Source organism: Mirounga leonina, unplaced genomic scaffold (genome assembly GCF_011800145.1).
Source record: "Mirounga leonina isolate KUSES-001 unplaced genomic scaffold, KU_Mleo_1.0 Mir_418, whole genome shotgun sequence".
Lineage (NCBI taxonomy): Eukaryota > Metazoa > Chordata > Mammalia > Carnivora > Phocidae > Mirounga > Mirounga leonina.
The window spans coordinates 18,489,842-18,502,945 of record NW_023270739.1 but is presented as its reverse complement, the minus strand read 5'-3'; the positions used below and the strand labels follow the sequence as shown (position 1 = coordinate 18,502,945).

At 35.1% G+C, this 13,104-nt stretch overlaps 1 protein-coding gene across 1 annotated transcript in view; it reads right to left on the bottom strand.

Moving 5' to 3' along the window:
• ANKS1B (ankyrin repeat and sterile alpha motif domain containing 1B) overlaps positions 1-13,104 on the bottom strand; it is a 717,443-nt gene that overhangs the window by 655,904 nt on the left and 48,435 nt on the right. The window lies entirely within an intron of this gene.

The window sequence follows — 13,104 nt, the reverse complement described above, 5'->3', positions numbered from 1 at the left end:
AAATTTTACATTCAAGTCAGTTATCCATTTGAGATAATTTTTATAAAAGCTATGAGAATTAGGCCAAATTTCCATTTTTTGCCTATGTATGTCTAATTGCTCCAGCACCATTTGCTGAAAAGGCTATCTTTTCCCTCCATTGAATTGCTTTTGCACCTTTGTCAAACATCAGCTGAGTATATTTATATGAGTCTATTTCTGGGTTCTCTCTTCTGTTCCATTGATCTATGTGTCTATCCCTCTGCTAATAATACCATACAGTCTTGAGTACTATAACTATAAATCTTAAAATTAGGTATACTAATTCTTCCCAGTTTATTCTTCTCTTCCAAAATTGTTTTAGTTAGCCTACTTCCATTATATTTCCATGTATATTCTAGAATAACCTTACATGTCTTCAAAAAATCTTGCTTGGATTTTACTGGCACAGCCCCTCTGGAAAACAGTATGAAGTTTCCTCAAAAAGTTAAAAATAGAGCTACCCTATGACCCAGCAATTGCCCTACTAGGTATTTATCCAAAGGATACAAACATAGTGATTCAAAGGGGAACATGCACCCCAGTGTTTATAGCAGCATTATCAGCAATAGCCAAATTATGGAAAGAGCCCAGATGTCCATCAACAGATGAATGGATAAAGAAGATGTGGTGTATATATATACAATGAGATATTACTCAGCCATCAAAAAAATAAATAAAATAAAATCTTGCTATTTGCAACAACATGGATGGAACTGGAGGGTATTATGCTAAATGAAATAAGTCAGAGAAAGACAAATACCACATGAATTCACTCATATGTGGAATTTAAGAAACAAAATAAATGAACATAGGGGAAGGGAAAGAAAAAATAAGATGAAAATTGAGAGGGAGGCAAACCATAAGAGATGCTGAACTCCAGGAAACAAACTGAGGGTTGCTGTAGGGGAGGTAGGTGGGGGGAAGGGGTAATTGGGTAATAGTTATTAAGGAGGGCATTTGATGTAGTGAGCACTGGGTGTTATATGCAACTGATGAATCACTAAATTCTACCTCTGAAACTAATTAAAAATATGGGGGGAAAGTCTTGCTTGGATTTTGATAGGAATTATATTAAACTTGTATATCAATTTGGGGAGAATTTACATCTTTACTATATTGAGTCTTCTAACTCATGAATACTGTCTTTCCACTTACTTACATTTTAAAAAGATTTCTCTCACCACTATTTTGCACTTTTCAGTATACAAGTCCTTTACATGTTCTGTAAGATTTACATCTAAGTATTTCTTTTTGTTTATTGTGTGTGATTATAAGTGGTATTGTATTTTTAATTTCAGTGTCTACATGTTTATTGCTAGTTCATAGAAATACTGTTACAGTTAAATGGGTGTAGGTATTAAGGAAGGCACTTGCTGTGATGAGCACTGGGTGTTAGTATGTAAGTGATGAATCACAAAGTTTTACTATTGAAACTAACATTACACTATATGTTAACTAACTGGAATTTAAATAGAAACTTGAAAAAGGAAAAAAAAAAGAAATGCAATGCTTTTTTAATCGTTTATTTTCATCCTGTGACCTTGCTGAATTTACTCATTATTTATAGGAAGTTTTGTTTTGTTTTGTTGTATATCCCTTGGGATTTTCTACATAGACTATCGTATCATCTACAAACAGTTTTATTTCTTCCTTTCCAATCTGTATACTTGTATTTCCTTTTTTATTTTTCCTTATTGCATATGCTAGAACTTCTGGCACTATGCTGAATAACAGTGGTGAAGAGATCAGACATCTTTATCCTGTTTCCAATCTTAGGAAGAAAGCATTCAAATTTTCAGCAATAACTATAATGTCAGTTGCAGATTTTTGTAGATGCTCTTTATCAAGTTGAGGAAGCTCTCCTCTATTTCTATTCTTTTCTTTTTAATCATGAATGGATCTTAAATCTTGTTGAATTTTGTTTCTGCTTCAATTGATATGATCATTTGGTTTTGTCCTCTTTATTATATTTCAGACATTAAACCAGTCTTGTATCTCTGGAATAAATTCCGCTTGGTCATGGCATATAATTCTTTGTATATATTGCTGAATTCCATTTACTAATATTTTGTCAAGGAATTTTGTGTCTAATTCATGAGTTGATCTTGCTCTGTAGTTTTTGCTTTTAGTTGTTAGGTTTTTTTTGTTTGGTTGTTTGATTGGTTTTGTATTGTCTGGTTCTGATATCAGGAGAATACTAGCTAGCTTCATAAGATGAATTGGAAACTATTCCTTACTCTTCTGTTTCAAAAAAAAGTTTATTTACAATTGGACTTACCCTTCTTTTTTTTTTTAATTTTACATTTTGTTTTAAATTTTATTTTATTATGTTATGTTAGTCACCATACATTACATCATTAGTTTTTGATGTAGTGTTCCATGATTCATTGTTTACATATAACACCCAGTGCTCCAATGATTACGTGCCCCCTTAATACCCATCACCAGGCTAATCCATCCCCCTACCCCCCCTCCCCTCTAAAACCCTCAGTTTGTTTCTCAGAGTCCATAGTCTCTCATGGTTCATCTTCCCCTCCAATTTCCCCCCCTTCATTTTTCCCTTCCTACTATCTTCTCTCTCTCTTTTTTTAAACATATAATGTATTATTTGTTTCAGAGGTACATGTCTGTGATTCATCAGTCTTAGACAATTCACAGTGCTCACCGTAGCACATACCCTCCCCAATGTCCATCACCCAGCTATCCCATCCCTCCCACCCCCCCACATCTCCAGCAATCCTGTTTGTTTCCTGAGTAAAAATTCCTCATATCAGTGAGATCATATGATACTTGTCTTTCTCTGATTGACTTATTTCGCTTAGCATAATACCTTCTAGTTCCATCCACATTGTTACAAATAGAAAGATTTCGTTTCTTTTTTGATGAGTGCATAATGTTCCATTGTGTAGATAGATAGATAGATAGATAGATAGATAGATAGATAGATAGATATACCACATCTTCTTTATCTATTCATCTGTTGATGGACATCTTGGCTCTTTCCATAGTTTGGCTATTGTGGACATTGCTGCTATAAACATCGGGGTGCACGTACCCCTTCGGATCACTACATTTGTATCTTTGTGGTAAATACCCAGTAGTGCAATTGCTGGGTCATAGGGTAGCTCTATTTTCAACTTTTTGAGGAACCTCCATACTGTTTTCCAGAGTGGCTGCACTAGCTTGCATTCCCAACAGAGTAGGAGGGTTCCCCTTTCTCTGCATCCTCGCCAACATCTGTCGTTTCCTGACTTGTTAATTTTAGCCATTCTGACTGGTGTGAGGTGGTATCTCATTGAGGTTTTGATTTGGATTTTCCTGATCCTGAGTGATGTTGAGCACTTTTTCATGTGTCTGTTGGCCATTTGGATGTCTTCTTTGGAAAAATGTCTGTTCATATCTTCTGCCCATTTCTTGATTGGATTATTTGTTCTTTGGGTGTTGAGTTTGATAAGTTCTTTATAGATTTTGGATACTAGTCCTTTATCTGATATTTCATTTGCAAATATCTTCTCCCATTCTGTCAGTTGTCTTTTGGTTTTGTTGACTGTTTCCTTTGCTGTGCAAAAGCTTTTTATCTTGATGAAGTCCCAATTGTTCATTTTTGCCCTTGCTTCCCTTGCCTTTGGCAATGTTTCTAGGAAGAAGTTGCTGCGGCTGAGGACGAAGAGGTTGCTGCCTGTGTTCTCCTCTAGGATTTTGATGGATTCCTGTCTCACATTTAGGTCTTTCATCCATTTTGAGTCTATTTTTGTGTGTGGTGGTACTTACCCTTCTTTAAATGCTTGTTATATTTCTCCAACAAAACCATGTAGGCTTGGAGGTTGTTTTTTTTTTTTTTGAAAAATTTTAAATTATTAATTAAATTGCCTTAATAGTTACAGGACAGCCCAGTGATGGGTATTAAGGAGGACACATTTTGTAATGAGCACTGGGTGTTATACGCAAATAATGAATCATTGAACACTACATCAAAAACTAATGATGTACTGTATGGTGACCAACATAACATAATAAAAAATAGTTATAGGACTATTCACATTATCTTTTTCATATTGGATGAATTGTGGTAGTTGGTGTTTTAAGAAGACTTGGGTGTTCATTTAAGTTTAATTGTCAAATGTATGTGGGGAGAGTGGTTTGTAATATTCCTTCTGATGTCTACAGAGTCTGTAGTGATATTCTCAGCTTGATCCTGATGTAGGTACTTTGTATCTTTCTTTCTTTTTTTCAGTTTCGGTTTAAGAACAGCAGGAAGTAATTATATAATAATTTACAGAGATATGTTCTGATCAGCAAAAATAGGAAGCATATATCACTGTGTGTATGAGAAATTTTTTACAAATAAAGGTGAAGTGTGTATTGTTTTTTAACTGATCAGAAGTCATTGAACTTTCTTAATTCTTAACTTATATCATTGCTTTACTAACAATAGCTCTCATTAAATACATGATGTGCTAGGTATCCCACATATATACTTTTTTCATATAAATACCACAACAACTCTGCAAAAGTGAATACCATATTTTACAGATAGGAAAAATAAAACTTCTCAAAGGATACTCAAGTAACTTTCAAAGACAGTTTTAGAATCTAACTCTCTCAACATTTCAAAACAATGCACACACTTGTCATTGCACCATGCTGCCTTTTCTCTATAATTATCCAAAATGTCTTTCTATATGATAAAAATAATGGTGCTTTTTTTGTTCGGTTGGTAAGAAAATGAAAATTTAAAAGTACATTTTCCCCAGGGAATCTATAAAAGCAATTTCTAAAGAGTTTACCAGCACAAAGTAAATAAATAGTAGACAGAAGAAAGAAGTTATGGTTTAAACCAGCAAGATGTGACAATACAAGTACTTACATGGATGAATTTAAGATGACATAAAGTTTTAAGAAAAAGTACATGGAACTTCCCGTGGAACAAAATGCAATCAGTGTCACAGGAATTTTAGTCATAGGATGATGGAGATTTTTTTTTAATGAAGGTAAGTATTCAAATTAATTTTGGCTAACAATTTCAACTCCTTTTTCCACTAAGTGTTTTCCTAAAACATTTATCAAAATGCACATTGATAAAAGTTTTTCTTTTTTCCTTGTCACATCTCTGACAAAGGAAATGCTCAAAAGGCAACAGAAAGGGTTATATGGATATAAAGCAAATATTTTTAAAAAAACATAAACTGAGTAATTTTTAAACAATCAAAAATTGGTTTGACTTACATATTAACTTTGCTTAGAGTTCCCTTGAAGAAAGAAAATCAGCAAATTCTGTAACATTCTGAAATTCTAAAATGTCTTTCTTCATCTTCATATCAATGAGCAATTGAGCATTCAATTCATTGGTGTCCCAAATTCTAATGTATCTATAAGCTTTCTGCTAGTTCCTATGGATAAAATTTATTGACATGTATTTATGAGTCAGAATGGGATTTGGAACAAGACAGAACTGGATTCAAATCCTAGTGCCAGTATTTACAGCTCAGTATTTGCCCCTATAAATGGGGATAATACAACCTGCTTTTTAGAATCGTTATCTGGATTGAGATAATGTAAGTGAAGCACTAGGATAATGCCTACTTCAGACTAAATAATTGATTAATATTTGTTCTTTACTGCGAGATAGTAGAACCTGACCAAAAGAATGCATTGATAAGTCACAACACAGCTCTTCAAATCACTGGCAGAATCACCAAATTAAATGCAGAAGACAGTGACAGGATCCCACTGATACATTATAATTTGCAGAGGTGAGAGTTGAAGGGAAAGGGGGAATCAGTAGGTTTGGAAGAAAATACAGCAAAAGGACTTATTTCACCAGTATTTAAAACAGCAGCCCTGAAAATTTTAATGATTGCCTCCAGCAGAGCACTACCAGGGGAGTCCCTGATGGGAAATAAGGGGCAAAGACTCTGGTAGAACCTCTCTAAATATCCGTCCATCTCTGATTTGGAGGTATGAGGACTCAAGGAAATGATGAACCACAGTGCTGGGGAGAAAGAAGAGAACATGCACTCCAAATAATCTCTATTTCTCCATTGTGAATAAGCAATTTTAGAAAGCACAACATCCAGAAGTCCAGGAGCCTCTGTGATGACATTATCAAAGCAGAAAATTAGGAAGTTGTTAAACGTTTGAATAGCTGGCACCAGATAGCAGTTTTGGAGAAAAAAGCCAGTCACTAGATATATTTTGAACCCAAACAAAACATTGTTCCCTTGTGTACTGGCCTACCAAACAGAAGAATTAGCAGAAAATCATTTCTCTGGTAGGGTTGCTCATGCGTGGTTCTGTCATCTCCACTTACCAAGTTAAAGAGTACTAATTAATAATCACTAAAAGACAGACAGTTCCTTCCCCCATAGACGTCATATTCTTGTGAAAAAGAGAGACATGGAGTGGAGAAGTGAAAAATACTATGATGAAGCAGAGGGAGCTAGGAAGACATAAAATAAGGTACCTAACCTAAGAAGTGCTGCTACCTGAAGGAGATGTAGAAATTAGCTAAGTAAAAATGGGATGAATGGGGTTGAAATGAAGTGTCCAAGTCAGAGAGAACATCATAAATATGCCCTGATCCTGAAACAGGAAAAAATTAGAGACAGCACATATAAAAAATGAGAAGGTGGGTGGTCTGTTTAGAAGACAAAAAAGGTGGGGAGGCAGAGTAAGTGAGGGCACCTCTTCTCAGGAGTTTGTAAAATGGAAGAAAATTGGTGTAATTCCAGGGCTAAAGGAGACATTTTTATGATGGCATTGATTCCAGCTGATGCAGAAGAGGTAATAAAAAGAGAGATGTTAGAGAGTCAGAGACCGAAAGGAATTGAGAGTGCAAGTTTCCTGGGGAGACAAGGGGTATAATTTTGAAAACATGTGGGAACTTTGGTTTCAGAGAGATATAGGGATACCTCCATTTTAATAAGATAGGGGAGGAAATGGTGAGTTCAGGAAGGTTTTAAAAAGTTTTTGGCAAAATGTTGAAGTAATACCTCATTGATGACTTCTAATTTCTCTATGGAGTGAGGGTGATGCCATCTAGGAGGAAAATTGGGCATCCGAGAGAGTAGAACTCAAAAGTCTCTGGGAAGGTTTGCCTGAAAATTGCCTGGAGATATTTAGGTCTGCTGGATATTGTGAAGGGCCCAAGTGAAACTGAGAGCCATGAATTTATAATGGTAAATTAAGATTATGTATTGATTTATTTAATTTCTCTTTTTCTCTTTTTCTATTTTATCTGAAAATAAATGAAAATGGTTTGTTACTCTCTCAATATTTACTCTTATATTTTATTCACTTATTTTATTATATATAGAGTGAAAATTAACAAAGGGAAACCTCATTTAAAATGGAGTTGGGAGGTCAGCAGAGGGAATTCTCATACCTTACCACTCTTCCTCAATTACTGAAATAACAGGAAGAGAGGGACCTTGCAAGTTGATACTAAAGGTTTTCTCCTTCCTTGGTAATAGCCCTGCCAATGAGAGACTGTCACAACTCTGCCAATGAAAAGACACTATACTTAGAACCCTTAGTTTACTCCAGTAGACTTTTTACTTATAAGAGCCACTCTCAACTCTGCCTTTCCTCTATAAGAAAAGCATTCCTCTCCTTTGTTCTCCAGATTTGCCAATAGTTTTGATGTAGCTTGCATGTCCCAAATTGTAAGTCTCTGATATTCCTGAATAAACCCATTTTTTCCTGGTAAAATAGACAGTTTTACTTTTTAAGGTTAACAGTATATATAAATGAACTATTGCTGTTATATTTTCTTCAGTGTAATATAATAAGCAGGGAAATAGGTTTGTAACTGCTAAATGTTTATTATGAACTATGTACTTTATCAGTATAAAAAATCATGTTCATTCCTAATGCATTTTTCCTCCTTTTTTCAAGTTTTTATTTAAAATGTAGTTAGTTAACATATGGTATAATATTAGTTTTAGGAGTAGAATTTAGTGATTCATCACTTACATATAACACCCAGTGCTCATCACAACAAGTACCCTCCTTAATACCCATCACCCATTTAATCCATCCCCCCTGGTCCACCTCCCCTCCAGTAACCCTTGGTTTGTTTTCTATAGTTATGTGTCTGTTTTCTGGTTTGCTTCTTTTTTTCCCCCTGTGTTTATTTATTGTTTCTTAAGTTCCACATGAGTGAAATCATATGGTATTTGTCTTTCTCTGACTTACTTCACTTAGCATAATACTCTCTAGCTCCATCCATGTTGTTGCAAATGGCAAGATTTCAATTTTTTTGATGGCTGAGTAATATTCCATTACATATGTATACCACCTCTTCTTTATCCGTTTATCAGTTGATGGACATCTGGGCTCTTTCCATAATTTGGCTATTGTTCATAGTACTGCAATAAACATGGGGTGCATGTATCCCTTCAAATCAGTATTTTTGTACTAATGCTTTTTTTAAAGATTTTATTCAGGTGCCACCTGGGTGGCTCAGTCATTAAGCGCCTGCCTTCAGCTCAGGTCATGATCCCAGGGTCCTGAGATCGAGCCCCGCATCGGGCTCCCTGCTCCATGGGAGGCCTGCTTCTCCCTCTGCTGCTCCCCTTGCTTGTATTCCCTCTCTCCCTGCCTCTCTCTCTGTCAAATAAATAAATAAAATCTTTAAAAAAAAAAGATTTTATTCATACGTTTTAGAGACAGAAAGAGTGAGCACAGAGAGGGGCAGAGGGAGAGGGAGAGAGAATCCCAGGTAGACTCTACACTGAGTGCAGAGGCTGACACAGGGCTTGATCCCAGGATCCTGAGATCATGACCTGAGCTAATTAAGAGTTGGACACTCAACTGACTGAACCACCCAAATGCCCTGTACTAATGCATTTTATCTAGGATTCTACTTTGTTTAAATTTTTTTTGATAACTGCATTTTTTTACCCATAAACACTTTTCTACATTAAGTTTTCAGCATTTTTCTTTCACTTTTTAAAATACGTGTCACTTGCAAACATCATTCAGTTAGAGTTTGCATTTTGATACAAAAATCTCTTTTCAAAATGAGATTAACTCATTTACATTTATAGTGATAACTGCCCTGTTTAATCTTACTTCTGTCTTCTTATTTTATAATGATTATTTTTTGTTTTGTTTTGCTTTTTACTTTTATTTTCTTCCTCCTCCTTCTCTTTCCCCTCTCCTTCCCTTCCTCCTTTTCTTCTTTTCTAAATGATTTGGCTATCCTTATTATTTTGCTATTAATAGTGGCCTTAAGCTTCCCCATATCATTAAACACTGGCATTAAGCATAAACTTAAGGATATTTGGAAAATACATTAGAAACTGTATATCTATAATGTTCCATGGATATTGTCACCACCTGTGACTTTTTAACTTCATCTACATAATTTTATTTCCCAGCATGATTCCTTCATGCAAATAGAAGGGCATGAGCAAGCTAAGAACAAAATGTGTGTGACAAATGGGAAACCCATCTCCTTCTAGCAGCAAGCTCCCAACAACAGCAAATACTATCATGCTTATGCTGAATATATAGTGGTGTTCACTGCTACCTTCAACACCCAAGAGAAGACTAAGGTTCACCTAAAGAATAGTCAAAAGGGTCATCATCTCTGTCCCTCTACAGATGTCCCCATGCTTGTGATTATAATGAACTAAGAGGACTATGAAAACTACTTCAGGATTGATAGCAATGCTTTCTGCATCACTAACTGCTTTGCCTGCCTCCTCCACCAAGCTCATCCATGACAACTTTAGCACTGTGGAGGTACCAATGACCACAGAGCATGCCATCACCACTCATAGAAGAACATGGATGGCCAACTGTGTTATGATGGTCAGAGTGCTGCTCAAAATATCATCACTGCATCCACTGATCACTGACGTTGCCAAAGCTATGTGTAAGCTGATCCCTGAGCTAAAAGTCCACTGGCATGGCCTTCCAAATCCCCAAGGTCAACATGTTTGTTATGGATCTGACCTGGAGAAAGTTGCCAAATATGATAACATCAAGAAGCTGGTAAAGCACTGTCAGTGGGACCCCTTATGGGACATCCTGGGCTACACTAAAGACCAATTTGTCTCCTGTGACATGACTTCAATAATATCCTCTCTTTTGCCTCAGATTCTGGGGCTAACATTGTGTTCAAAGACCACTATTTAAACTATTTCCTGATATGGCAATGAATTTGGCTTCAGAAACCATGTGGTTCTGAACCACCTAACCTCAGCAAAAACACCAGAGAAGGAGAGATCCTTAGGTTCAATGGAGTCTCTCCCCATTTTTATTTCTCAATTTAGTGAAAATTTCCCATCTTTCACAATTTCTAACCAAGACTTCCTTAAGAAGGAAAGGGATTTAGAGAGTTATCTATCATTGGTACTGTCCACTATAGACTACTATATCTGGCAAAGAAAACAAAGAAAAGAATATTTCTTTCCTGACATAAGATTAAAATATTTTAGTGAATCAATCAATCATGGACACATAAGCAGGCATTAAAAATATCATATGAGAATATTTCATATCATGAGAAAATCTGAGAATATATTCTTTAGGTGGAAAAATAAGTTACAAAGCAATATACACACAATATATTTTTAAAATTTATATATGTGTATGGAACAAGTCTAATTGTTAATGATGATTATAACTGAGGGGTGATTTTTTTCTTTATGTGTTTCTAAATATTATTATCCTTTCCATCATATCACACTGAATATTTTTAGTTGCAAGCTATTCATCAAATTAATTTTCTTAGACTATTTGTCTAGTGAAAATTAGATTTTCACAAAAAAATTTTCTTCTGTAACTTGATAACTATTGCTTGATTTTGGTGGAGCTCTCTTGTCAGAAGAGTTTTAAAATATGGGCAACAAATAAGTGGTGAAATTGGAGTTATTAGTTATCCTGGTAATAGATGTACACACACTCAACACATATATATTCCAAAATAAATTAAGGCAGAGGGCAAAACAAAATAGATTAAATGGATAAAAAATTACATTTTTTTAAAGAAATCAAACCTTCAATTTCAGTGTCAGGTGAAAAAAGGAATAAAAATAAACTGCTTCTAGTTTTTGGGGTGGCATTTGGAGAAGTTGTTCATTCTTAAAACCTCATAAAGTATCATGAGAAACAGTCCAGTATCTGTGAAAGATTAATTCAGGAAAAAGTATCATAGTAATAGAAGACAGTAAAGGCACAGGCATTAAATTACATTTAAAACTGTTTAAAGGAAACTTTAAGGGGTATTGTCACATTTATAGTCTTTGCATTTTTCCACCTCTTTAACCTTTTTATTGAATATTTTTAAAAATCCTTAAGCTCACAAAACTTTTTTATGACAATTTCTTTACTCATTCTTTCTAAGAAAATTGTGAAGTACTTTTCTTGGGTAGGAATGGGGAGATAACTGTGGACATTGTATTCACAGTTTGGAGACATCAGAGAAGGCCTCCTTGAGGAAGTGATATTTAAAGTAGAGTCCAGGGGTGCCTGGCTGGCTGTCGGTTAAGCGTCTGCCTTTGGCTCAGGTCATGATCTCAGGATAGAGGGATCGAGCCCCACATCGGGCTCTCTGCTCGGGGCGGGGGGGGAGTCTTCTTCTCCTTCTCACTCTCTTTCTGTGCTCTCTCTCTCTCTCAAATAAATAAATAAAATCTTAAAAAAAAATAAAGTGGAATCCTGAAGGATGGTACCCGGACCAAGGTACCCAGACCAAGGAGTGAGAAATGGAGTATGGACAAATTTTGGAGGAGAAACATTGACATATATTTGGAAAGGGCATGGTGCTTTGGAGAAAATAAAATGAATTTAGAATTGGGATAGGGGCGTGGGTGTATACAGAAGAGGAGAAGAGAAAGACTCAAGATGTCACTATAAAAATAGACTGAAACCTAGTCATAAGGCCTAGTATGTTTGATGGCATTAAGTTTGATGAGGCAATAGAGATCAAACCTGTTTTAAGGATTTTAAAGCTAAATCGTGAAAGAACAGGCTTAGAAAAAATGATACAGCATTTACAGAAACAGTTTGGGTTTTACATTTTTTATTTGATTTGAATAAATTTTGTTTCCTGTAGAGGTAGCAGAAGCAGATTTAGACAACACACACACACACATGCACATGAACAAACAGAAAAAAAAATTAAATCACCCATTTGATACACATACACACATATATACACATCCATACACACCTATGTATTACACATTTGCAAATAATTAATATATCCAGACTCTTGTTTATTTTAAAAATTAATATTTTTAAAGCTATCATATAGTTTAGAGTTTCTCATCTGATTTAGTTTTCAAAAATAATTTAATCTTTTCAATTTTCTATCTTCCAAATAAAAAATTTCCATTCCAATTTTCAGTATTAAAATAGTGCTAGGGCACTAGGTGGCTTAGTTGGTTAATATCTACCTTCAACTTAAGGTCATGATCTCAGGGTCCTGGAATCAAGCCCTTGGTCAGGCTCCCTGCTCAGCAGGGAGTCTGCTTCTCCCTCTCTTTTTGCCACCCCCCCATTTGTGCACTCATTCTCTCTCTCTTTCTCTCAAATAAACAAATTTAAAAAAATCTCTTTAAAGTAGTGCTATCAGGTATTGCAACATATATAAATTAAAACAGTATGGCACTGGCACAAAAAATAGACACAGAGATCAATGGAATAAAATAGAGAGCCCAGAAATAAACCCACTCAATGGTGAAAAGGTAAGAGCTTTTCCTCTAAGATCAGGAATAAGATAAGCACCACTATTATTCAACATAGTATTAGAAATCCTAGCCACAGCAATTTGGCAAGAAAAAGAAATAAAAGGCATCCAAATTGATAAGGAAGTGAAATCATCATTATTTGCATATGACCCTAAAGATGACACCAAAACACTATGTGAACTAATAAATCAATTCAGTAAAGTTGCAGGATAAAAAATTAATATGCAGAGATTGGTTGCATTTTTTTGTGGTTCAGTAGTTTGTTTTCATTTTATTTTATTTGTTTTTATTTTATTTTATTTAAATTCATCAATTAACATATAGTGTATTATTAGTTTCAGAGGTAGAGTTTAGTGATTTATCAGCTGCATATAACACC